The sequence below is a fragment of the Papio anubis genome, chromosome 3, assembly GCF_008728515.1.
Source record: "Papio anubis isolate 15944 chromosome 3, Panubis1.0, whole genome shotgun sequence".
Classification (NCBI taxonomy): Eukaryota; Metazoa; Chordata; class Mammalia; order Primates; family Cercopithecidae; genus Papio; species Papio anubis.
Window position 1 is genome coordinate 145,996,122 of NC_044978.1, and position 27,936 is coordinate 146,024,057.

At 44.1% G+C, this 27,936-nt stretch overlaps 1 protein-coding gene and 1 pseudogene across 9 annotated transcripts in view; one reads left to right on the forward strand and one right to left on the reverse strand.

The window, feature by feature from the left end:
- RBM47 (RNA binding motif protein 47) overlaps positions 1 to 27,936 on the forward strand; it is a 205,635-nt gene that overhangs the window by 108,882 nt on the left and 68,817 nt on the right. Inside the window, exon 1 of one of the 9 annotated variants that reach the window (XM_003898615.5) lies at positions 1,986 to 3,269. The exons of 5 other annotated variants lie outside the window; for them this stretch is intronic. The gene's annotated coding sequence lies outside the window, so the exon portion shown is untranslated. 3 more of the 9 variants (XM_009206702.4, XM_009206705.4, XM_003898614.5) reach the window with 3 other exon arrangements.
- Positions 27,278 to 27,721, reverse strand: LOC108585891 (annotated as a pseudogene).

The window sequence follows — 27,936 nt, forward strand, 5'->3', positions numbered from 1 at the left end:
GAGCAGCATGAGACTTTTATATGCCAAGTGCTGTATAGAACACAGGGAATTCTAATACAGCCTACAAGGTTTAAAGTCAAATAACAAATTTGTGATCACAGAAAAAAAAAAAAAAAAGAACATAAAAGGCTTACCCAAAGTAGGGGAATCCATATTTTTTTTGGCTGGATTTTATGATCAAAGGAGGACTTCAATAGAGTTCATCAGTAGATTTCAAAGTGAACAGTAGAGATTATCTTAATTAGGGATAAGAAGTTAGGGTGGGCTGGGCACAGTGGTTTATGCCTGTAATCCCAGCACTGGGAGGCCAAGGTGGGTGGATCACGAGGTTAAGAGATCGAGACCATCCTGGCCAACATGGTGAAACCCCGTCTCTACTAAAAATACAAAAATTAGCTGGGCATGGTGGCATGCGCTTGTAGTCCCAGCTACTTAGGAGGCTTAGGCAGGAGAATTGCTTGAACCTGGGAGATGGAGGTTGCAGTGAGTGGAGATCGAGCCACTGCACTCCAGCCTGGGCAACAAGAGCGAGACTCTGTCTCAAAAAAAAGAAAAGGGAGGGTAGGGTGGAGGGAAGTGGGAGAGGAGGGTGAGGAGGCCAAGGTAAAGGATTGAAGGATGCCAGGTGTGGTGGGTCACGCCTATAATCCCAGCACTTTGGGAGGCCAAAGTGGGCAGATCACCTGAGGTTGGGAGTTTGAGACCAACCTGACCAACATGCAGAAACCCCATCTCTACTAAAACTACAAAATTAGCTGGGCGTGGTGGCGCACACCTATAATCCCAGCTACTCGGGAGGCTGAGACAGGAGAATCGCTTGAACCCGGGAGGTGGAGATTGCAGTGAGCCAAGATCGTTCCATTGCACTCCAGCCTGGGCAACAAGAGTGAAACTCCATCTCAAAAAAAAAAAAAAAGAATTGAAGGAGAAAAACAGGGTTGAACTGGTTCTGGTCAGAGATTGGCAGAAAATACATGTAAGTGATTTTTTTTAAAAGACAAGATGTCACTCTGTTACCCAGGGCACTCTGTTACAGTGGTGTGATCTTGGCTCACTGTAGCCTCAACTACAACTCCTGACCCAAGCAATCCTCCCACCTCAGCCTCTCAAGTAGCTGGGACCACAGGCACATGCCACTGTGCCTGGATCATTTTATATATATTTTTTATAGAAACGAGGGTCTCACTATGTTGCCCAGGCTGGTCCTAAACTCTGGGCTCAAGTGATCCTCCTGCCTGGGCCTCCCAGAGTGCTGGGACTACAGGTGTGAGCCACCACTCCTGGGCTGGATCTTGATTTAGACCAAGCTTGTCCAACCTGTGGCATGTCCAGGATGGCTTTGAATGTGGCCCAACACAAATTCATAAGCTTCCTTTAGGATTCTTTTTTTTTTTAAGCTCATCAGCTGTCATTAGTATCAGTGTATTTTATGTGTGGCCGAAGACAATTCTTCTTCCAGTGTGACCCAGGAAAGCCAAAAGATTGGACACCCCTGATTGGGCAGTAGACAGGCTCTTAGGGTGAGTAGGCTACAGTGTGCACGTGCATGAGAGTGTGACTCAGGCAAAGAGCAAGGGCTCCAGCTGGGACCTGCTTGGATTCTCAGATCTGTTATTATTAGCTGTGTATCCTTGGGCAGCCTCTCTGAGTCTGTCCTCTCATCTGTCTATTTCATTAAATGAGGTTTCATATATCAAATAACTGATTATTGTAGGCACTTGAGAAGCAACGTTTGCAGCCAGACATGGTGGCTCACGCCTGTAATCCCAGCACTTTGGGAGGCCGAGGCAAGCGGATCACTTGAGCTCAGGAGTTTGAGACCAGGCTGACCAACATGGTGAAACCCCATCTCTACTAAAACTACAAAGAAATTAGCCAGGTGTGGTGGTGCATGCCTATAATCCCAGCTACTCAGGAGGCTGAGGCAGGAGAACTGGGAGGTGGAGGTTGCAGTGAGCTGAGATTGCGCTACTGCACTCCAGCCTGGGCAACAGGGCAAGACTCTGTGAAAAAAAAGAAAGAAAAAAGAAGGAAGGAAAGAAGGAAGGAGGAAGGGAGGGAGGGGCATCTGAGGACACACAAGTGCCCTAATGCAGAGTAAATGAGACAGGTGACCCAAGAGGGGTGCTCATGGGAAAGACTTCTGTGATGGGAGTAATTACCCCCCAGCATGGAGGGGATTTACTCCTCTTGGGTTTGTGTAAAGAAGAGCACTCAAAGGACAAGAGGTCAAGTGAAATAAACCCCAAAATTAGAATAAGGGACTGACCCGCGCCGAGGGCTGAAGGAAGATGAGAGGGATGGTAGAGGAAACTATGCCACAGGTGGTGGGGAGAGCAGATTAGACCAGGTGGGGCCTTACTGCTCTGAGAGGAGGTGCTTTTGGAGGTCAGTGGCTTGAGGGAAATCCTGGGCTGTCGGGAAAGGCCACCTCAGCCCGTGGCCTGTCAGCAATGGCTCAGTGACCTTGGGCTGTTGTTGAATCTGTCTGTATCTCTGAAATCTCGAGAATAATAATACCTGTCTAACCCATGCACTGGGTTGTGTGACATGTCACATAAAATAGTAGAAGGAGAAATAGAATGATGAGGGCTGGGCACAGTGGCTCATGCCTGTAATCCCAGCACTTTGGGAGGCCAAGGCAGGTGGATCACCTGAAGTCAGGAGTTCGAGACCAGCCTGGCCAACATGGTGAAACCCTGTCTCTACTAAAAATACAAAAATTAGCCAGGCATGGTGTCAGGTGCCTGTAATCCCAGCTACTTTGGAGGCTGAGGCAGGAGAATCACTTGAACTTGGGAGGCGGAGGTTTCAGTGAGCCGAGATAGTGCCACTGCACTCCAGTCTGGGTGACAGAGCGAGAATCCGTCTCAAAAAAGAAAAAAGAAAAAGAGAATCATCACCCTCCCCCAACACCCATTATGTTCCTCTCAGGGAAGCAAAGCAAGAAAGAAGAGAGGAGGAGAGGGAAAAAAGAGAAAAAGGGAGGCCCAAATGAGGCGTTCTGAGGCGGGTCAGTTCACTGTGGTAGAGGGCAAGATGAGAAATGTTGTGAAAGCAAAAGGAGCTGACAGGCAGGCTGGAGGGCGGGGAGGCCCTGTCGCCCCGCCCCGGCAGGCAGATAAAACGGTCATTTATGGTACCCACCCTAACAGATTAGTCAGTCAGACCCAGGAGAAGCGAGGTCAATTGCCCTTTAGTCCCAGGACTAACCGGAAGCTTCTGCAACATGAGGACATTGAAAATAAGATGGAACCCATCCACATAAGGTAGGAGACCAAAAAATGACAACAACCCTTCTGACATTTTAAAACTGTGAAGAACTTCTCTGTGCCATTTTCTAGGCTCCTGGAGCTGGAGAGCTGTCAGTTCTTGGAAATAACTTCTGTGGTTCTAGACGTTTGTACTTTATAGATGAGGAGACGGGCTCAGGGAGGTTAAGTTACTCCCTCAAGGTCACACAGCTGGAGTGTAGAAAACACATGATCTCAATTCTAGGTTCAATTTTGTTTTGCTTTGTTTTGTTTCCACCCCAGCAGACATTTTAAAGGTAGGAAATGCAAAATTCTGAGCACTCTCTGGGGGATTGGAGGAGTGGGTGGAGACAGAGAATGGGTTATCTTATTTGCCTATCCTGTCTGTGGGTGTGATTCTGCAACCAAAGCCAATTCTGGCTTCTTCTCTAGACGGTCTTGGTCTCCTTTTATCGAGTGGGCTTGACTGTAGCTAAGTAATTCTACTTTCTCATGTGTTAGACTGTCCCACTCAGTCCTCCAACAGCAGGTGAGTGCGTGCTGCTCGCATGGGCCCAAGACTCTAGCAATCTCCCTAGGTAGTTTCTGTAAAACCAGGCAGACAGATGATCCCTGGGCACCCTCTCTTTATCTCATTAACCCTGGTGGTACCAGGAGGCACCTGACATTCTAATAGTTTGGTGCCAGCAAGTTTCTGTTATCCTCCAGTTGTAATTGTTAACTTGAATGGAATGCAAAACTTCTGGTTTGGAGCAGAGTTGGGTCTTAACTGTGAATAACTTGAAGGATATGGAAAATGGGAAGTATCTTTGGTTATTGTGGAGGATGGTTTATGAGCACTTTTTTGAGTTGCATTTTCTCGGATAAATAGGAATATGTGGTCAATGTGGAGATGCTACTGCGTCTACGTATTCGCCAGTGAACTCCACCTTTTATTAACTCTTGCCTTTGACAGTTTTTTAGCTCGGCAAGCCAAGACTTGTTTGGGGATTAGAACAACGAGCTTATCATAATGCCACCTTAAAAAAAATTGCTGTAACGCTTCCAGTGTCAAGGTTTATTTCTATGAGCCCTTCCTGCAACTCCGCCCCCACCACCTGAAAGTTTGACATTTTTTCCCCCTTAAGGGGAAGTGTGGAAATAGAGCCTGCTTGTTCATTTTCATTATTGTACATTACATGATATCTTTTCGACCATTATATTGTGTTCCCTCAATGGTGTTTGCTCTGAGGGTGGGACACAAGCCTGTTTAGTGTCTCGTAAAACATTTACCAAAAGCACTGAGCCATGGTTTTGAAGGGCATTCCGTTGCCAGAGTGTGGGAGGAGAGAGCAAGCAGGGAAAGAGAGCGCCAGGTGCTTAGCAGGTACGTGCTTCCTACTTTAGTATATTCATATTAAAAATTTCAAATTGCATATGATTTCAGTTCCCTTCTGCAGAAGGGGCAGGGATGGTGAGGGGAAGATGGGGGCAAAGGGATTTCTTTGCAAACTCTATTTTTCAGTGGCTCGGAGTCCCCGGATAATTGTAATCTTTAGCTTTCATCAAATGCTGTTTTTGGTTTTGCTAGAGGGACGTGTGTGTAATGGAGAGTAAGTGGAAAATCTACCTGTGCTTGAGATTTTACAGTGGGCTGAATCAGAATCCTTTAGCAAAGCATTTGCTTTAGCAAAGAGTTCAGAACCAGGTGCTGTTTCTAGGAGGCAATGTGTAACCTTGCGATTTGCACTTCTGTGAGCTCAGGAATTCATTCCGTTTAAAGGTTTTGCTAAATGGTGGTTCTGGTTTCATGAAAATACTTTTAAACTTTCTCCCCCCACCCACCCCCAATTCTGTTAAATTTAGACAAGGTAACAGCAAATTAAAGGTCAGGTTAGGCCAGGTGCGGTGGCTCATGCCTGTAACCTCAGCACTTTGGGAGGCCGAGGTGGGCGGATCACTTGAGGTCAGGGGTTCGAGACCCGTCTCTACCAAAAATACAAAAATTAGCCGGGCGTGGTAGTGTGCGCCTGTATTCCCAGCTACTCGGGAGGCTGAGGCAGGAGAATCACTTGAACCCGGGAGGCAGAGGTTGCAGTGAGCCAAGATCGTGCCACTGCACTCCAGCCTGGGTGACAAGAGCAAAACTCCGTCTCCAAAAAAAAAAAAAAAAGTCAGTTTAAAATGGCCTCTTATCCTCAAATCTGTGTTTTTAAAACAGACCAGTTTGAGACTGACTTTTTCTGTACTGGTCATGGTTTAGGAGAAACTAATGAATAAATACTTCTTGGGAATACTAAGTCTTTATAATCTAGCTTTTTTGAGTGGGTAGAAAATATAATAAAGCTACAGCCTTAATCAAATGTTTATGTATGATCAATTGTAATAATGATATGCCACACACAGATACCAGTAACTGTGTTATTAATAGTTAAAACTCAAACAGTCCATAGGAAAATCTAGGGAAAAAAATAGTTCCAACCGATTTGTGTAATTGCCAGTTCTTGGGGAAAGGTGTCGCAGTATAATATAGGCAATATAACAAGGGTGTGGGATCTTTGGCCTGTGCGAGGACAGTACGAAGTTGAAGAGCTCACCAATTATGAAAGAACCTGATTTGGGTATATCTTTGCCCAATGACGCTTGCAGTAAGAAGCTAAGGGTTTTTTCTTCTGAGAAGTAGCCAGTCATTAAAAACGGCTGGAAGAAATGATTGTTTCAAAATTGGAAGATATTTCCTCCATAGGACAAACTCCCCTGTGGCTTTATATATTCAGGCAAATAGGAAGAAATCTAATAACTGTAGAGGTTAAAGACCTTGAGTTCCCTGGAGGCATGGCAGGTTTAATGTCTTTTTATATGCATATCGGAAAATTGAGTTTAGCAGAAAGTCGTTTCACTACTCTGACCACTGCAAGTTTATGTAACTTTTGACAAGTGGATTAATGTTTTCTTATGTCTCTTTTAAGATTTCGATACTTACTGTATCTAATTGCCTGTTACATAGGTGCACTTAGATTGCTTGAGTCTATCAAGTACGGAAAGAGAGCCATACCATGTGAATCCAAAATAGAAACCCTGACCAGTGAAAGAATACATGCATGAATACCACACTTTCTTTTCTTTTCTTTCTTTTCTTTTCTTTTTCTTTTTTATGAGATGGAGTCTGACTCTGTCGCCCAGGCTGGAGTGCAGTGATGCGATCTTGGCTCACTGCAATCTCTGCCTCCAGGGTTCAAGTGATTCTCCCGCCTCAGCCTCCCGAGTAGCTGGGATTACTGGCACCCACCATCATCTCCAGCTAATTTTTGTATTTTTGTAGAGACAGGGTTTCCCCATTTTGGCCAAGGTGGTCTTGAACTCCTGAGCTCACGTGATCCACCCACCTCGGTCTCCCAAAGTGCTGGGATTACAGGTGTGAGCCACCCCACCTGGCCCTTTTTTTTTTTTTTTGAGATGGAGTTTTGTTCTGTCCCCCAGGCTGGAGTGCAGTGGCGCAATCTCGGCTCACTGCAACCTCCACCTCCCAGGTTCAAGAGATTCTCCTGCTTCAGCCTCCTAAGTGGCTGGGATTACAGGCACCCACCACCATGCCCGGCTACTTTTTTGTATTTTTAGTAGAGAAGGGGTTTCACCATGTTGGCCAGACTGGTCTTGAACTCCTGACCTCAGGTGATCCACCTGTCTTGGCCTCCCAAAGTGTTGGGATTATAGGCGGGAGCCACCACACCTGGCAATACCACACTTTCAAGATTGAGCCTATGTTGAGTCTGAAATTTTATCAAAGGAAAGAAAGACTCTGGGGAAAAAAATCTAAAACTAACCATTTCTAGACACTTGTCATTCCTCGTTTCCCTTTATTTCATTAGGAAAATCCATATTTGGTACAATCTTTTAGTTTAGTTTTTCTTTTTTCTTTTCTTTCTTTTTTTTTGAGACAGAGTCTTACTCTGTCACCCAGGCTGGAGTGCAGTGGCTCGATCTCAGCTTACTGCAGCCTCTGCCTCCCAGGTTCAGGCGATTCTTCTGCCTCAACCTCCCGAGTAACTGGAGCTATAGGCACCTGCCACTACACCTGGCTAAGTTTGTATTGTTAGTAGAGATGAGGTTTCACCATTTGGCTAGGCTGGTCTCAAACTCCTGACCTCAAGTGATCTGCCCACCTTGGCTTCCTAAAGTACTGAGATTACAGGCATGAGCCACTGCGCCTGGCCCGATTTAGTATTTCCATGAGGAATTGTAAGAAACTAAGATCAACAAAGGCTACACTGGCTCCTTCTGTTAGGGGTTCTTATGGTTTCATGATAGTTTATTGACAGATCTAGTCATGCATCACATTCAGTCCTGAATAACTTGGCCCACGTTTCTGGCATTTTAAACTCTGCTGCTATTAAATGTGATATGATAATAATGCTTCTATGTCAGGTTGGCTGTATTAGGCATATAATTGAGTAACGTCTTTACAAGAGTTCTTGTTTGTTATCTGCTGCTTCTGTTCTTTAGACTACAAGTTCTTCTTGATTTGTAAAATGTCATGAGGCTGAAATTTCTGGGGACAATAATAGGTCCCAAATGAAAACGCATTTCGCAACATGCCATAATGCCTAAGAGGCAGGCCTGCTGTCTTTTCTGAACAGAGCTGTATGGCTTTGTTAAGAAATGGGTAGGTGACAACCTTTCAAGGTGATTCTGGTGGCTGTGCCAGAAAAGTCACATGCGTAGGAGCTCGGAGTCAGAACTACGTGGGCAACCTGGAGGAACCTTCATAGAGACTTGGGCCATATATGGCTGGTTTTGCTTTTTGCGGGATGAAATAAAAACTGAATGTGTATAGATTAGCCCAGTGATAATGAAAAATCCTTCAGTTGTCTAGCAGCTCAAGATCTTAAGTAAGGCAATAACACAGTCCCCACAGCAGCCAAAATTAATGCCATCAATTCTATCAGGACCTCACTCAGTGCCTGTTGACTCTTTGTATTTTTTAGTAGAGACAGGATTTCACCATGTTGGCCAGTCTGATTTCAAACCCCTGACCTCAGATGATCCACCTGTCTCAGCCTCCCAAAGTGTTGCAATTACAGGCGTGAGCTATCACACCCGTCCCCCTATTGACTGTTAGTTTAGACATCTTTCAATAACATTTCTGGTTTCTCAGTGCATAATATATCACGCCTCTTTCTTTTCTTCTTTCTACTTGGCTAATGACCGTTAAGCAAGCATGCACACGTGGACTCATTCATTCAGTCAGTACTTACTAATGGCTCACTCTGGGATAGGGTCTCACCTCTCAGTTCTTTTTTTTTTTTTTTTTTTTTTTTTTTTTTTTTTGAGACGGAGTCTCGCTCTGTCGCCCAGGCTGGAGTGCGGTGGCGCGATCTCGGCTCACTGCAAGCTCCACCTCCCGGGTTCACGCCATTCTCCCGCCTCAGCCTCCGAGTAGCTGGGACTACAGGCGCCCGCCACCACGCCCGGCTAGTTTTTTGTATTTTTAGTAGAGACGGGGTTTCACCATGTTAGCCAGGATGGTCTCGATCTCCTGACCTCGTGATCCACCCGCCTCGGCCTCCCAAAGTGCTGGGATTACAGGCTTGAGCCACCGCGCCCGGCCTCACCTCTCAGTTCTTGAATGTCACCTCTTCAAGATGACCTTCCCAGGTCCCCTAAAGGAGGTCCTCTAATTTTGCCCTCAAAACACACATTGTATTTGTTTATGCTTGCCTCTTTTGCTAAAATATTAAGTTCCCTTAGGTCATGGATTGTGAGTGTCTAACTTGCTACTGTATCCCCAGTGCTTAGCATATACCACGCGTTCAAAATTATGTACCAGATATATGAATAAATTAATGAAAGGAAACAAATGGGAAGGAAGGGATGATTAGAGGCAGGCACACAACGGTGAGAAATAGGGCATATAACAAAGGGGTAAAACTACTGCCATCCAATCCAGAAGCAATGGACCCCAAACCTATTGCCCCATCTCAGCTCTACCATGTACGTTTCTTTACTTTTTTTTTTTTGAGATGGAGTTTTACTCTTGTTGCCCAGGCTGGAGTTCAATGGTGCAATCTTGGCTAATTGCAGCCTCTGCCTCCCAGGTTCAAGCAATTCTCCTTCCTCAGCCTCCCAAGTAGCCTCCCGTGTGCCATCGTGCCTGGCTGATTTGGTATTTTAGTAGAGACAGGGTTTTACCATGTTGGTCAACCTGGTCTTGAACTCCTGACCTCAAGTGATCCAGCCTCCCAAAGTGCTGGGATTACAGGTGTGAGCCACTGCACCTGGCCAGTTTCTTTACTTTTTAAAAATTTTATAGAGACAGGGTCTCACTATGTTGCCCAGACTGGTCTCAAATTCCTGGGCTCAAGTAATTCTCCCACCTAGGCCGCCCAAACTGTCGGGATTATAGGTGTGAGCCACTGCAAGTTACCGACCATGTAAATTTCTGTGGATAACCTTGGTTCACCAAGAAGAATGTGCTTTGTAGCCTCTGTTTGAAATGATAGTGAGGAGTACAAATCATTTTAGAAATATTTTTACCCAAGAAAGTAATAGTGTGTTTGCTTAAATGTAGTTATTTGGAAAATAATATTTGGAAAATATCCTACACAAGTGAAGTCTACAATTATGAAGCACCAATTAATTTATCATTCAGAGAAAATATTAAATCAAATAATCACTTTGGAAAAATATTATTTATTTATTTTGAGATGGAGGCTCACTCTGTTGCCCAGGCTGGAGTGCAGTGGCGCAATCTCAGCTCACTACAACCTCAGCTTCCCAAGTTCAAGGAATTCTTCTGCCTCAACCTCCCAAGTAGCTGGGACGACAGGCACACGCCACCACGCCTGGCTAATTTTTGCATTTTTAGTAGAGATGGGGTTTCACCATGTTGGCCAGGCTGGTCTCAAACTCCTGACCTCAGGTGATTCGCCCACCTTGGCCTACCAAAGTGCTGGGATTATAGGCGTGGGCCACTACGCCTGGCCGAAAACATGTTATTTTAAATATTCATTGAAGTATATAACATAAAGGCAGTAAACTGCACAACTGTTAAGTATACAGCTTGATGAATTTTTACATATATATGTACCTGTGGAACCACCACCCAGATTAAGGCACAGAATATTTTCATCATCTCAGTATCCTCGTACCTCTCCTCCCATTATCCCCTCATCCCAAGGTAACCACCATTCTGACTTGTATCACCTTTGGCTATTCTTACTTCATTAAGATGGAATCAGACAGTATGTACTCTTTTGTATCTGGCCTCTCACTCACCCTTTATCAGTGATGCTCATCCATAGTTTCATGTGGTTATAATTTATCCTGTGGTTGCTGCGTAGTATTCCTTTGTAAGAACAGACCACAGTGCAGATAATTTTCAGGAATTAAAAACATGACTATATGAGCTGAAAATCATTCCCTATCTGTGCCAGCTCTTTGAAGCGAAGTGATCTCTTAAGGTGGGATGGAAATATTATGACCTGAAAGGGTGGAAGGAAAGAAGTCTGTTTCTGGGAGTGTATTTGCTAAGTGCTCTACGCTGGCTGTTTGTTTAGCTGCAATAATTACCCTAGAAGGTGACTGCTGCTGTTTTGTACATGAGGAAACTAAGCATGAGAAAAGTTTTATGACTTTACAATGAGGCTGAACAAAACATGAAAATTGTTAGTTACACCAGAGGGCAGTCCCGTCCTGGCAAAGACAATGCCAGAACACTGTGGAGGCTCCGCCACCTCCGATTCCTGAGGCTCAGCTTTTACATACTGCAGACGTTTCTTTTCTTTTTGAGATGGGATTTCGCTTTTGTTGCCCAGGGTGCAATGGGACGATCTCGGCTCACTGCATCCTCCGCCTCCTGGGTTCAAGGTATTCTCCTGCCTCAGCCTCCCAAGCAGCTGGGATTACAGACATGCGCCACCATGCCTGGCTAATTTGCAGACTTTTCTATCTTCTGTTGGAGAGCTGGTCAGCCACCTGACTTTTTTTTCTTAGGTCATTTTGTCTCTTTTTCCCTTCAAATTTGTTTTGTTTTAAAAATAAGACTTGCTCTGGACTTTTTTTTTTTTTTTTGAGATGGAGTCTCGCTCTGTCACCCAGGCTGGAGTGCAGTGGCTCAATCTTGGCTCACTGCAACCTCTGCCTCCCAGGTTCAAGCAGTTCCTTGCCTCAGCCTCCTGAGTAGCTGGGATTACAGGTGCACTCCACCATGCCCGGCTAATTTTTTTATTTTTAGTAGAGACGGGGTTTCACCGTCTTGGCCAGGCTGGTCTTGAACTCCTGACTTCATGATTCACCTGCCTCAGCCTCCCAAAGTGTTGAGATTACAGGTGTGAGCCACTGCACCCAGCCCTAGCTCTGGAATTTTAAATTTTTGCTTATGAGTAATTGTTATTTTCAGACACACATGGTATTAATATATTCAAAAACTTTTATTTAGCAATTTTTGAATTTTTTTTTTTTAAGATCAGGTTTTAGTGTGTATACATAAGGAAATATTTAATCATCATAAGTAAGTTAGGTGAATTTCAAGTCAGAATTACTGAGAAGTTTCCTGGGAGTCAGTTATCATGTGTTTTAAAGTGGAGTTTATGGCAGTGCTTAAGGCCAGGTGTGGTGGCTTATGCCTGTAATCCCAACACTTTGGGAGGCCGAGGCTGACGGATCACCTGAGGTTAGGAGTTCGAGACCAGCCTGACCAACCTGGTAAAACCGTGTCTCTACTAAAAATACAAAAATTTGCTGGATGTAGTGGCGCATGCCTTTGATCCCAGCTACTCAGGAGGCTGAGGCAGGAGAATTGCTTGAACCCGGGAGGCGTAGATTGCAGTGAGCCAAGATCGCACCACTGCACTCCAGCCTGGGCAACAGAGCAGAATCTGTGTTTTTGGTAGAGATGGGGTTTCGCCATGTCGGCCAGGCTGGTCTCGAACTTTTGACCTCAAGTGATTCGCCTGCCGCAGTCTCCGAAAGTGCTGGGATTATAGGCATGAGCCACCATGCCTGGCTGAGACTTTTTTGAAGGAAAATTGGAGAGAGGCATTCAAGGCACTGCTTGTTTGGCTCCTTCTGAATCATTCTCTTCCTCCAATAAAGAGCAAAGTATTTAGGTAGCATAAGAAGCAAAATCAACTGGTTTCTAGCACCCAAGATAGGTACAAATGTCCCTGGCACTCAGGATGGTCTCAGAGACACTGAGTCAGCCAGAAGGTAACTTGGAAGCCAGCTGAGTACAAAAGCCGTTGCCATAAGGTTGACCTCATGCTCGTCTTGTCCTGCGTAACAGAATGAAAGAGCCAGTCAGCAATGGAGCCCTCTGCCCTTCCCAGTGCAGTGGCTTTCTCAGTATAGAACTTTTACCCTTTCCACAAAGATTCCAACCGTGGGTGGTTATTGTTGGGGTTAATAGAGATAATATGCAGTGTATGAAAGTATCTGGCACATCACGGGTGTCCAGTAGATCTCAGTTTGCCTTCCCTTTGAACAGGATTCCATGGGGGGAAGTTTGCATACATAAACGGAACCGGACTCTTACTTAATAGTGAATTCAAGACATTGAACATTGTCCCAGGTGGCATTCTTTTCCCTTGAGGATTGTGAAACATTTAAATTAGCCATTGTTTAAGTAAGCACCGATGCTGTCAATCACAAATGCAAACCTGGACTTGGAGTAGAAACAAAACAAAGACTTTTATTCTGCTCTTCCAATAAAATGGCTTCTTACTGTAAAACCATAAGAAATACCTACTCTTTCATTTTTTAATAAGAGTATTAGAGCAATTTGTCTGTATCATCACTGCTGTTGTTTGATAATAGATAGGTCAGAGAAAGATTGTATAATGAAGGTTACAGCTCACTGCCCACCCAACTCCCAGTGAAGATTGACTTGTCATATGATAAAGGCTTTATTTGCTACATAAAATGACAAGTAAGCTTTTTGTTTTTTTGAGACAGAGTCTTGCTCTGTCACCCAGGCTGTGGTAGTGTGGTCTCGCTCACTGCAATGTCCGCTTCCTGGGTTCAAGTGATTCTCCTGTCTCAGCCTCCTGAGTAGCTGGGGACTACAGGTGCACACCACCATAACCAGCTAATTTTTTTTTGCATTTTTAGTAGAGACGGGGTTTCACTACGTTGGCCAGGCTAGTCTCGAACTCCTGACCTCCATGATCCACCCGCCTCGGCCTCCCAAAGTGCTGGGATTACAGGCGTGAGCCACCATGTCCAGCCAAAAATATATATTTTTTTAAATTCTAGGAAATAACGTTGATTTGGATATAGAAAAATTAAATACCAGGGAATGCTGGCTTATAAATTTTAGTCCAGCATCTTTTTTTGTTACACTTTTTTTCTTTTTTTAGATGAAGTCTTACTCTGTTGCCCAGGCTGGAGTGCAATGGCACGATCTCGGCTCACTGCAATTTCCGCCTCCCAGGTTCAAGTGATTCCCCTGCCTCAGCCTCCCGAGTAGCTGGGAACACGGGCACATATCACCATGCCTGGCTAATTTGTGTGTTTTCAGTAGAGACAAGGTTTCACCATGTTGGCTAGGCTGGTCTTGAACTCCTGGCCTCAAGTGATCACCCGCCCGTCTCAGACTCCCAAAGTGCTGGGATTATAGACGTGAGCCACCGTGCCCGGCCTTTCTTTCTTTCTTTTTTTCTTTCTAGACACAAGATCTTGCTTTGTCACCCAGTCTGGAGTGCAGTGGTGCAATTACAGCCACTGTGGCCTCAAATTCCTGGCCTCAAGCAATTCTCTTACCTTAGCCTCCTGAGCAGCTGGGACTACAGGCATGCAGCACCATGCCTAACTGATAGCCCAGCAACTTTTAAAGATAAAAATCTTTATCTTTGTATAAAGAAAAATTAAGGAATCTTGTACTTATTCTGAGAAACAAAATACAAACAACAATTTTTTGTCTTCAGAGGTTGGCAGTCCTTGGTCCTCCGCGAGTACTTCTTGGTAAAGAATCTGCCATTGGCAGATATCTCACAAATGACTTATATCTAGGCCATACAAAAACCATGACCAAAATAAGGAATGTGAATAGAATGTGGACAAATTAAATGGTGATAATTTTTGGTGGGTGGGACTTTCAACACAAATAAGTAATCCAATATTCTTTTAATTTAATTTCTATTAACAAGGTCTTATCATAGAAGCTGAGGTGGGGAGGGGAGTAGAAATAAACAGTCTGATTCACAAAAGAAAAATACTGGTTTACAACCACACAAATAACCTGCAAATTAAAACAACAGTGAGGGTCAGGTGTGGTGGCTCAAGCCTGTAATCCTAGCACTTCAGGAAGCCGAGGCGGGTGGATCACTTGAGGTCAGGAGTTCGAGACCAGCCTGGCCAGCATGGTGAAACCCTATCTGTACTAAAAATACAAAGAGATTAGTCAGGTGTGGTGGTGGGCGCCTGTAATCCCAGCTACTGGGGAGGCTGAGGCAGGAGAATTGCTTGAAACTGGGAGGTGGAGGTTTCAGTGAGCTGAGATCACACCACTGCACTGTAGACTGGGTGACACAGCAAGACTCCATCTCAAAAAAAAAGGAAACAACAGAGAAGTACCATTTCCCTTCCATGAAAGACCCCAGCTTACTCATACATGCCTGATGGCCACACAAATAAGTATGCCTTATTCAGAAAACAGCATGTCAATGTGTGTCAAGAACCTTAAAAATGCTTAACTCATTTAAGCATTTGCAATATCCCCACTAATGGAATTCTGTTCCAAAGACAGAATGCGAAATAGCAAACCATCTCTGAAGAATCTGAGCACTCTAATTCCCACACATAATGAGAGGGTATACCATTTCATTAAAAAAAATTTTTTTTTCACTTTTTTTTTCTTTCCCAAGGTGGGGGTCTCACTATGTTGCCCAGGCTGGCCTTGAACTCCTGAATTCAAGCAATCCTCCCACCTCGGCCTCCCAAAGTGCTGGAATTACAGGTGTGAGCCACCATGCTCAGCCTAATTTCATTTTTAATTATGCTTATTTTCATGTCCTCTTTTGCTTCCCTATGGTCTTTAATATGAAATCTCTGGCCATACCTCTGTGTGTGTGTGTGTGTGTATGTATGTGTGTATGTGTGTGTGTATATGTCTGTGTGTAATATATTTACTATATTCTTTCTCTCCCCCCTCTTGAGGCTCTTCCATGCTTTCCATGAGTTTCTTATATAATGAGAAGCAGCATATAATACATATTATTTCTAAAAATAACTGAAATAATTAAAAGCCTTCTGCTGGCAAATCTACAAGACAATGACAGTAAACTCTGTCCAAGGTGAGGGGCAGCAGCGAGGGGTAACCACAGTCACTCTCTCTGCTGCCCTTCACCTTCACCTTTTTGACCTTCCAATGGACACTGCTAGTAGCACTTCTCAAACTTGAATCCTCTGAATCTTTTCAGAATGTCCAGGACTGGCATTGCTGGTACCCACTCTTCCTCTTTCTCTCTTGCCCTCCCTTAGAGGCAAACCTGCAAATCACCTTTCATGAATAATCCCCTCATCCATGGTGTGAAGTACACCTTCTCTTCCCAATGCCCACCACCTACTAATGGCCATCAGCACCTCCAAAAGCATCTACCCAGCCTCCTTCCACCTTGAGGCCACCTGTCAGGAGAGTCCTTTGCCTAATGCAGACTCATCATACTCCTGTGACAGTTTTTCTTTCTTCTCAGCTTTAGGTTCTGATTTCATGTCTTTGTAGTGCTTGTTTCAACGATAGGAAGTGAAGGAGGAGGGAAGATAGAAATGTCAGACTTTAGTCACTGGTTCTGAGCCTGTGCTGTAACACCGTCCTCTGTCTGTCCAGGCTTAACAAATTCAACTATTTTCTTTTTCCATTCTTTTTTTTTTTGTACAGACAGGGTTGTACAATGTTATACTATGTTGACAAGGATGGTCTTGAACTCCTAGCCTCAAAGAATCATCTTGCCTTGGCCTCCCAAAGTGCTGGGATTGTAGGCATGAGCCACCACGCCCAGCCCTCTTTTCTTCAGACAGGGTTTTGCTCTCTCAACCCAGGCTGGAGTACAGCAGTGCGATTACTCCTCACTGCAGCCTCAACCTCCTGGGCTCAAGTGATCTTCCTGCCTCAACCTCCTGAATAGCTGGAGCTACAGGTGCACGTCACCATGCCCGGCTGACTCTGGCTGACTTTTAAATGTTTTTGTAAAGATGGGGTTTCCCCATGTTGCCCAGGCTGGTCTTGAACTCCTGGGCTCAAGCAATCTTCCTGCCTCAGCCTCCCAAAATGCTGGGATTATAGGCCTGAGCCACTGTGCCCAGCAAATTCAACTCTTCTCAAGTTCTGTGTCATTGAAGTCTTACTGATTCACAAGCACACTCATTGGCCTCTCTTCCTCACCTCCTCTCACCCCTCCCTACCAGAGAGATGGGAAAAGCTCTGTCTTAGCTGGGAAAACATTTCTCAACAGCATTCAGGGAGTTCAGTCCACTTCCTCCTTCATGCTTGACTTCCCTTCAATTCAGACCAGGCTGTATTCACCAACTGACGTTCTGGACTCCATTTTTTGAACAGAATAATAAGGACACATCAAACAAATTTGCTGTGGGAAATGTGTCAACATGAAAACAATATAACAGTTGATTTGTCCAATGTGACTTACCCACCCTTGTCATCCAAGAAGCCAGGCAGTCCAACCTGCTTTAGACCTATGTCAGAAACAGTTACAAAATGCTCAAGCTTGGCCTCTGTAAATTCGTTCTGTTGAGCTGACTGGCCCGTATGGAGGTTCTAGACCATGTTAGTGTTCAGGTCTCCATGGATGGAAACCTTCAGGCAGGCCAAGCGGGAGATGGGTGGAAGAAGATATGTGTATTCGAGGGCCTCGCTGTGGGGCTTGTGGTGGTGTTGAATGGGTAATTAATGTCAGCGTCAGGAAGGGAATTCTGCCTCTGGACAAGAACTAAAAGACTGAAAATAGGTCACTTGAGTTTCTGAGCTTTATTTCACTCTCATCTGAGCATCTGTTGACTCTTGAGAAAAGTTGATCACACATTTCTAATAGTGTATTAAAGCATACTGGAAGCTTCTGCTCACCATTGCAATGGAAAAGGCACTAGTTAGATTAGCTCATCCACAGGGTGGGTGCAGCATTTCTAAGACTTACTGATCTAACTCTGCCCCAAATCTCGTTCTTCTGTCCAGGAGCTGCGCTATGAACGCAGACCTGTGTTGTCCAATATGGTAGCCCATAGCTGCGTGCAATGCCAAGGCTTCGGGGCATGTGCGTATCAGTGGCTATTGTATTAGACGGTGCAGATACAGAGTGTTTCCATCATTACAGAAAGCTCTGTTGGACGGCACTGGCCTAGATACTTGTTTTCAGCATCTGACTATGTGAAGTATGGGCCGTGTATCTCTCCACCCTCTGAGGTTATAACTATGAGCAGCTGAACCTAAATGGGTGTTGCATACTCATCCTCTTTCTGCTTTCCACATCTTCTTTGTCATCCAACTTTTTTTTTTTTTAATCATCCAAATTTTATTACAACCTTTGTCTTCATATTTCTACATAAGATGATAAATGAAGCCATCAGCTAGCTGATCTTCATGCAGCATTTGGACTCTGAGTTAAAACTTCAGTCACCTGGGATCACTTGTTTTATATTGCTGTTATTTTTTTAACATTGAGGAACTTAATGAAGAACATAAGCATTGCCAGTGGCCAGTTTAAATATTGACTTGCAGATATTTTTTCAAAACTTAGAACTTGAAATTCAGAAACAAGTGAAACCTGAGTAAGAGACGTGATAGAAAACCAAAGAATGTCACGACCACGGTCAGTGTTTTCTGTGATAGATTTGTTACTGAAAAAATTGTGGTTAAAGGAACATCTGGTAAGTCAATCAGGTTTTAAATGTTACTGAAAAAATTGGGTTAAAGGAACATCTGGTAAGTCAATCAGGTTTTAAATGTATTGAGAAAGCATAAGAACATGTGCTAAATCATTTTGATAAATGACTTCTAATTCATTTATTTGATAAACTACCTTCTCATTCATTTGGTAAAATTCAGAAGTTTATGTGCAATGTTAAAGTTTATGTGCAAAAAAAAGCCATTTTGCACATAGGCTATACCTATGACCAATTCATTAAATACAAAATTAAGGCAAGTTGTTTAGGGTCAAGTAGATGAAACTTTTATTTGGAGATAGGGTCTTGCTTTATCACCCAGGCACAATCATGGCTCACTGCAGCGTCGACCTGCTGGGCTCAGGTGATTCTCCTGCCTCAGCCTCCAGAATAGTTGGGACCATGGGCACACACCACCACGCCCAGTTAATGTTTGTACTTTTTGTAGAGACGGGGTTTCACCTTGTTGCCCAGGCTTTTCTCGAACTCCTGGATTCAAGCATTTTGCCCACCTCGGCCTCCGGAAGTGCTGGGATTACAGGCATGAGCCACTGAGTCCACCCCTCTTTGAGACGAAGTCTAACCCTTGTTGCCCAGGCTGGAGTGCAGTCGCACGATCTCAGCGCACTGCAACCTCCACCTCCAGGGTTCAAGTGATTCTGCTGCCTCAGCCTCCTAAGTAGCTGGGATTATAGGCACACACCACCATGCCCGGCTAATTTTGTATTTTTAGTAGAACGGGGTTTCACTCTGTTGGCGAGGCTGGTCTTGAACTCCTGGCCTCAGGTGATCCACCCACCTCGGCTTCCGACAGTGCTGGGATTACAGGTGTGAGCCATCGCGCCCAGCCTATTTTTTAATGTCACAACGGGATATGTTAGAATTTTAAATACAAAGGTGTTTTAGGGATTTATGTTATCTTTATGCTAAAAAACATTTATAGAGGGTTATAATTATATTATTATGGATCTTGCAAAAGAGAGGCATTAAGCACACATCTATGGAATGAATGAGCGAATGAATGAGTGAGTGAATACTCTATAATATGATTAACCTAATGGTTCTAAGACCTGCAGTTGTGACCTGTGTTTATCTAATTTATTCCAAGGAGTCATAGAACTTAATTATTTAAATTCTAATAACAGGCTGTAATTCTAATTACAGTGCCTCACGCCTGTAATCCCAGCACTTTGGGAGGCCGAAGCGGCTGCCGGATCATGAGGTCAGGAGTTCAAGACAAGCCTGGCCAACATGGTGAAACCCTGTCTCTACTAAAAATACAAAAATTAGCTGGACGTGGTGGCATGTGTCTGTAATCTCAGCTGCTCGGGAGGCTGAGGCAGGAGAATCACTTGAAGCTGGGAGGCAGAGGTTGCAGTGAGCCAAGATCATGCCATTGCACTCCAGCCTGGGCGACAGAGTGAGACTCCATCTCAAAATAAATAAATAAATAAATAAATAAATAAATAAATAAAAAATAAAACAAAATTCTAATAATTGAAATTAGATTTACCTTAATTTTATAAAAGAAAATCTATATCCTAACCTACTTTTAATGAAATAGGAGTGCCATTACATCAATCACAGAATGTTATTTCAAAACCTTAAGAGAACTTTGACTAGCCCTCTGTGTTTTGCACTCTTCGTGTAAGTATGTACTAACTGGTTTTGTTTTTTAAAAATTGCAAACATATTGAATTTTAGAGGGAATAAAATACAAATTCCAATATACCCATCACACAGATTTCTTAGCTATTAAGGTTTTGCTACACTGTGCCATCTATCACTCCTCTTTCCATTCAGCTAAGTCTTCTTTTATTTATTTATTTATTTATTTATTTATTTATTTATTTATTTATTTTTATTTATTTTTTGAGACGGAGTCTCGCTCTGTTGCCCAGGCTGGAGTGCAGTGGCCGGATCTCAGCTCACTGCAAGCTCCGCCTCCCGGGTTCACGCCATTCTCCTGCCTCAGCCTCCCAAGTAGGTGGGACTACAGGCGCCCGCCACCTCGCCCGGCTAGTTTTTTGTATTTTTTAGTAGAGACGGGGTTTCACCGTGTTAGCCAGGATGGTCTCGATCTCTTGACCTCGTGATCCACCCGTCTCGGCCTCCCAAAGTGCTGGGATTACAGGCTTGAGCCACCACGCCCGGCCTATTTATTTATTTTTGAGACGGAGTTTCGCTCTTGTTGCCCAGGCTGGAGTGCAGTGGTGCAATCTTGGCTCACTGCAACCTCTGCCTCCCAGGTTCAAGCCATTCTCCTGCTTCAGCCTCCTGAGTAGCTGGAATTACAGGCATGTGCCACCATGCCCGGCTAATTTTAATAGAGACGGGGTTTCTCCATGTTGGTCAGGCTGTAACACCTCCAGTTTGTAAAGGCACCAAATCACAGTCACATATATACATTGTGTTAGAAGTGAAAACTTGTATTTTTAGGCACTATGTATAAATGCCTTATACCTTCTTGCAATCAAAAGCTAGGACATCAATTGTCATACTTAACAATTTTTTTTTTTTTAATTTGAGATGGAGTCTCTCTCTGTTGTCTAGGCTGGAGTGCAATGGCACAATATTGGCTCACTGCAACCTCTGCCTTCTGGTTTCAAGCGATTCTCGTGCCTTAGCCTCCTGAGTAGCTGGGACTACAGGCAAGCACCACCATGCCAAGCTAATTTTTGTATTATTAGTAGAGACAGGTTTCCCCATGTTGGCCAGGCTGGTCTCAACCTCCTGACCTCAGGTGATCCCTCCGCCTCAGCCTCCCAAAGTGCAGGGATTATAGGCATCAGCCACCGCGCCTGGCCAATACTTAGCAATTTTTAATAGAATGCTGTACTATAATTTGCTCTCCAAGAATTCCTAAGAGGAATTCCTAAATTTACCAGTAATATAAGTATCTTCAGGAAAGGGAATTTAAAGAAGCATCTATGTTATGTAACCGGTATTCTGGGGTGTGCATTACTGGAAGGCTCACCTCTGGTTATATGGCCCAAACCAATTGTATATTCATCAAACTAAGGAGAACCAGCTTGTTCGGTGAAGTATGATCGTTTTACATATGGACATTAGAATTTTGAAGTTGGTCTGCTAACAGCTTTCAACATTTGTCTCTGCTTTTAAACAAGCACTTGCATTTTATTTGCAAAATAAAGGAGGCTTACTTTGGTTTTGTTTTTGTTTTTGAGACAGAGTCTTGCTCTGTCCTCCAGGCTGGAGGACAGTGGTGTGATCATGGCCCAATGAAACCTTGACCTGCCAGGCTCCCAGGCTCAAGTGATCCTCCTGCCTCAGCCTTCCAAGTAGCTGGAGCTGTAGTCATGTGCCACCACACCTGACTAATTTTTTTTTTTTTTTTTAATATTCTGTAGAGACAGGGTCTCCCTATGTTGCCCAGGCTGGTCTTGAACTCCTGGGCTCAAGCTATCCTCCTGCCTCAGCCTCCTAAAGTACTGGGACTACCGTCAAGAGCCCCTGTGCCTGGCCAGAGAGGCTTACTTTGAATTCATAAGTATTTTTCTGGTTTTTGCTAGTTTTTATTTTTATTTATTTATTTAAAATTTTTTAAAAATTTATTTATTAGAGACAGGGTCTCATCTTGTTGCCCAGGCTGCAGTGCAGCCTTGACTTCCTGGACTCAAGCCGTCCTCCAGCCTCAGCCTCATGAGCAGCTGGGACTACAGACCACACACTACCACACCCAACTAATTTTTAATTTTTTGTAGAGAAGGGGATTGCACTGTGTTGGCCAGGCTGGTCTCGAACTTCTGGGCTCAAGCGATCCTCCACCTTGTCCTCTCAAAGTGCTGGGATTACAGATGTGAGCCACCATGACCGACCCTTTGCTAGTTAATTTAAATAGTCATGTATTTGTACACATGGCAGGATATTAGAAGGATATGAACTGAAAGTACTTTGGATTTTGTCAAAAGCAGGAAAAAAGTAAAGCCAGAAGTAAAGACACACCGAAGTGAGGGACCATCTTTATAGTGGAGAGGGGTCGAACTTGGGAGTTCAGGCCAGCCGGGATTCAGATCTTGCTGTGTCTTGGACAAATTCTTTAAACAGCTCTTTAATTTCTTTCTTTCTTTCTTTCTTTCTTTCTTTCTTTCTTTCTTTCTTTCTTTCTTTCTTTCTTTCTTTCTTTCTTTCTTTCTTTCTCTCTTTCTTTCTCTCTTTCTTTCTCTCTTTTCTTTTTTCTTTTCTTTTCTTTTCTTTTTTTTCTTTCTTTTCTTTTCTTTCTTTCGAGATGAGTTTTGCTCTTATTGCCCAGGCTGGAGTACAGTGGCGTGATCTTGGCTCACTGCAACCTCCGCCTCCTAGGTTCAAGTGATTCTCCTGCCTCAGCCTCCTGAGTAGCTGGGATTATAGGGCATGTGCCACCACGCCCGGCTAATTTTTGTATTTTTAGTAGAGATGGGGTTTCACCATGTTGGTCAGGCTGGTCTCGAACTCCTGAGCTCAGGTGATCTGCCCACCTTGGCCTCCCAAAGCGCTGGCATTACAGACGTGAGCCACTGTGCCTGGACATTTTTCTATGTCTTGTGCTAATAGCAGGAATGGTACTACTTTCCAGTCCAGGGTGGCTGTAAAGATTAGAGATTATGTATGTAATGTGCTTTGTACAGCTTGACACACAGTAAACTTTGAACAGTGATCGCTGTAGTTATCTGCTGGTAGAGAGGAAACAGAGTAGCCTAGGTAGCCATTTTGGTTGGTAGCCATTTTGGTTATAGCCAAAATTGGCTGAACAATTGCAATGGTTGGATAAAGCGTTTATATGAATGTCTGCATAGACAAGTGATTTTTATTTTATTTTATTTTTTTTTTTTTTGCAGCCTTGGCTACACATTAGACTCACCTGGCTGGGGCGGTGTTAGAGGGTGCTTTTAAAAACTCTTGCAGCCCAGGACCCTATAAAGATTCTAGGTTTGTGTGTGTGTGTGTCTGTGTGTGTGTGTGTTTAAGTTCTCTAGCCAAGCTACAGAATAGTTTAGACCAAGTGACAGTTTGGAAGCCATCACTCCTGCTGGTAGCCTTGCTTTGATTTGTGAGTGAGCCGCTGCGTAACCCACACAACACAGGTGCTGATCTGGTTTAACCCTAGTCAAAAAGTCTTACGAATTTTCCACACTTTCCTGTAAAAGTTGCCTCCTTGTGGGTTTTGTTCTTTACTCTTGTCCGCTCTCTCTGCCTTTTTTCTCAGAGGGAAGCAGGAGAAGGCAGATGAAATAAAAGGGAATAGAAAGATGGGGATGATCAATTGTTTCTTAGTCCTTTGAGCCATCTCAATTAACACTGTCCGCACATTAGGCATAGACAAGGGATCGACAGGCAAGAGGGCTTTTCAGGGCAGCACGTAAGCGGCAATCAGCTATAATCAGTGAAAAAGGTTCTCTCCATGAATTTGAGGATTTTCTGTTAGCTTTTACTACAGAGGAAAGGGAGAGAGAGAGCGCACGCAATGTGACCACTTTTCAGAAGTTATAAATAAGGAACCTCCAGGAGGAGCCCTCTTTGATTGCAATGTGCTTTGTCAATTTTCAGTCTGAATGCTAGCACGCCTCTTCAAAGAAATGTTAGATTAGCACCACTCTTCTGTTATCCCAAAAACTCTGTAGAAATTATTAAATGTCCTTTTCAGTACAGGGAACGAGTCATAAACTTTTTTGAGTCATCTCTTTTTTGAGATGGAATTTCACTCTTGTCACCCAGGCTGGAGTGCAGTGTTGTGATCTTGACTCGCTGCAACCTCTGCCTTCTGGGTTCAAGCGATTCTCCTGCCTCAGCCTCCCAAGTAGCTGGGACCACAGGTACCTGCCACCACACCTGGCTAATTTTTGTATTTTTAATGGAGATGGAGTTTCACCATGTTGGCCAGGCTGTTCTCCAACTCCTGGCCTCAAGTGATCCACCTGCCTCAGGCTCCCAAGGGGATTACAGACGTGAGCCACCCTGTCTGGCTGAGTAAAGTTTTAGGGAACAAATTGAGGAGGGAAAATGACAATTTTTCATGAGACCTGGAAAAATAGATAGGAAGAGTGGATCAGATGAGATTTCTGTGGGACCTTGGTCATCCCATCCCCGTAGTAATATATACCAAGGAAGAGCCAGAGTGAGGCCCTTTGTTAATTCAGACCTTTTGGCTGCAAGTAATAGAAACCTAATCCAAACTAGCTTAAGGGCTGGGCATGGTGGGGCATGCCTGTAGTCCCAGCTACTCAGGAGACTGAGGCAGGAGGTTCGCTTGAGCTGGAGAATTCAAGACTAGCCTAGGCAACATAGTGAGACTCCTATCTCTAAAAATAAAGAAAATTTTAAAAGTAGCTTAAGGAATCAATCGACAAATGAATGCATCAGTTTATGTTTATACATATATATTTACCTAACTGGAAATTCCAAAGCACGCAGCATGACATGCTTTGGTCATCAGGACTGTTTTTCTCTATGTGTTCTCTGTGTTGGTTTTATTTTCTACTATTCCTAAGGAAAACCTATAGCAGTCCCATCTGCAGGATGAGAAATTCCCCCAAAGGACTCTGATTCACCCTCATGGTATCACACCTGGACCTGTCCCTAGCTTCTGGGGCTTGGAGGGGTCTGTTATTGGGAGACTTGGGAAGGTGAGTACGCAGGAGAAAGCAGATACGCGCTACACCTGAGAGCCCTCTCCTCAATGTGGTGCTTTTATTGATCTCTGGTTTTGGAATCTCCACATCCTACCCCACAGACTCAGTTGCCCCCAAAGCTGAATGACACCTTGTTCCTTGCCCTCCCACAGATTACTGACTCTCTGGATTATCTCTGTAGAGCTAAGCCACTTGGTAAATGGTAGCTTTAGCAAGATATTGCGCTGAGGACACTAAGTATTTGACTTGTCTCTACAGAAAAACTTTATCATTTCTTGTTTTCACCAAGGAGAAGTCATTTCTAAATATCTAGTTCTAGAAATTAGCATAGAAGTACAGGAAAGGTCTGATCAGAAGGGACTCATGTTAACATTATCTCACTGCTTTATTTCAAGAACAAGAAAACTTCTGAAGCAATGACGGGGTGGGGTGGGGAGGGTGGATAAATGCAACATGCCGTTCTGCCGAGTATTATTGAGAACTTGTTTTGTCTTTCCGAGTCATCTGTAAACTTGTTGTAAGTTCGATTTTGTGTCTCTGTTACCTGGTATCACATAGAAGGGGGTCAATAAATATGTGTCTATTGAAGGAAGAATCAAGAATTTCTGACCATTGTTCTTTGGCAAAGTTAGAATTATCGGTTAAAATACACAATATTAACCCTAAGACATCAACATTAGTTTGTTATATAATAAATTTATTACAATTAATATCCTTTCTTTTTGAGACAGAGTCTCACTCTGTTGCCCAGGCTGGAGTGCAGTGGTGGGATCATGGCTCACTGCAATCTCTGCCTCCTGGGTTCAAGCAACTCTCGTACCTCAACCTCCGGAGTAGCTGGGATGACAGGCGTGCACCACCATGCCTGGCTAATTTTTTTTTTTTTTTTTTTTTTCCAGACAGAGCCTCACTCTGTCACCCAAGCTGGAGTGCAATGGCGTGATCCTAGCCACTGCAACCTCCGCCTCCCAGGTTCAAGGAATTCTTCTGCCTCAGCCTCCCAAGTAGCTGGGATTACATGTGCCCACCACCATGCCTGGCTAATTTTTGTATGTTTAGTAGAGACAGGGTTTCACCATGTTGACCAGGCTGGTCTCAAACTCCTGACCTCAGGTGATCTGCCCGTCTCAGCCTCCCAAAGTGCTGGGATTATAGGTGTGAGCCTCCGTGCCAGGCCAAAACATACAAATTTTATTTTCTGCGTTCCTAGGGCTCTTTGTGAAGAAAGAACTTCACATTCTTTGAACACTTACCATATGCCAAGCGTTCTGTGGATACATTGTCTTACTGAAGTCTTACATCCACCCCAGAATGCCTTCTTCCTCCTTCTCAACCATGAAGAGAATCCCTCCCACCTCCTTAATACCACCTGTCATGGCCTTTATCACACTGCATTGGAATTTGTTTGCATTTCTATATCTCCTACTACACTATGAGTTTTTCAGTGACAGTCTATATGTCATTCAGGTTGTAACCTCAGCATCCAGCTCATAGGGGGAACCCTATAAATATTTCTTAAAACTGGGTATTGTGTGATCTTCGTTTGACAAATTTGACATCGTAGGCTTGCCTGGAGTTCCTAAGTGGAAAGCGACAGGGCTAGTTTTTGAGCTTCTCTGTACCACATTCCAAAGCCTGTTTTCTTTCTGTCTCTTTTGCCTAATGTTTGCTTTGTTTAGCTTGGTCGCTTGGGAATATTGGAAAGCAACATTGAGATAATGAGGGTGATGGAGGAGGGGAAGCGGAAGGGGAGAAGATGCAGGGGAGTTGCTGCCTGCTGAGGCTGGGAAGGGAGGCTAATTATGCATTGCTCAGTTAAGCGATGCTCCAGCCCCCTGATTCCCATCCTCATCACACTTCACACTCATGTGCACACACACATACACACACACACACACACACCCCATCAGGGACAGGTCATGGAGGGAGTGCTGAGTGAACAGGGACCAGGAAAGCATTTTCTTGGAAAGCTATTCACTGTGAGAACAAAGAGCTGGGACACAAAGCCAGGCAGCCATTGGGACATAAAAATTGTGTCCTAAGGAAACTTCTCTAAGATAATTCTGCATGGTGAGGTTTTTAGTGATAAGGTTCTAGTCTGAAATGAAATTAGGGGAGAACATGGAACATGGACATCCTGGCATCCACAGCTGCATGCCTGAGCTTTAGTCCTTGGAAACAATGATCGGAACAGGAGAGGTGTCACGGGAGCCTTTGAAATGTGCCCTTCTGAAGTGGAGGGTAATAAGTGGCAGCATCTGCCATACTTCTCCCACGCTCGCAAAGTGTGACCTCATTTTTCTTTTCTTTTCTTTCCTTTTTTTTTTTTTGGGGACGCAGGGTCTTGCTCTGTCACCCAGGCTGGAGTGCAGTGGCACAGTCATGGCTCACTGCAGCCTCATCCTCCAGGGCTGAAGTGATTCTCCCACCTCAGCCTCCGAAGTAGCTGGGACTGCAGGCGCATACCCCCAGACCTGGCTATGTTTTTGTATTTTTCATAGAGATGAGGTTTCGCCATGTTGCCCAGGCTGGTCTCGAACTCCTGAGCTCAAGTGATCTGCCCATCTCTGCCTCCCAAAGTGCTGGGATTACAGGCGTGAGCCACCATGCCTAGCCTTTTTTTAAGGTTCAGGTTTTAAATCAGAACCTTTATTGCCTGACTAATCACTGAAATTCTTAAGATAAGCTGGATGTTGCAATAGCTGCCTTCTTGGGTTTATGTGTTGTCCTTTTACAGAATCCATGCCTAAATCTGCAGTATGCAATTTTTAGGTGTCCTATATGACCAGTCCTGGTGGTGTTCCAACTTTTAGCCTTGATACTTCAGTTATACTTTCTCTTGCACTTGGCAATGTAGCCACATTTGCCACAGGTTGACTTCTGAAGGTGGTAGGCTTTAGAGCCACAGTGGTGGCACATCGTGTGCATCTTATTGCGATGCTTTCCAGACGATGATGTTCTCTTCGTCATTTGGCTTCTGCAGCTGAGACCAAAGAGTGTGTGTAGCTTTAGAGAAATGTCTGTTCAGACTCTTTACTTATCTTTAAGTTGGATTATTTGTCTTCTTCATTATTGAGTTGTAGGAGTTCTTTATACATTCTAGATACAAGGCTATCATCAAATATACAATCTGCAATTATTTTCTCTCATTTTGTAAGTTGTCTTTCCTTTCTTAATTGTGTTGT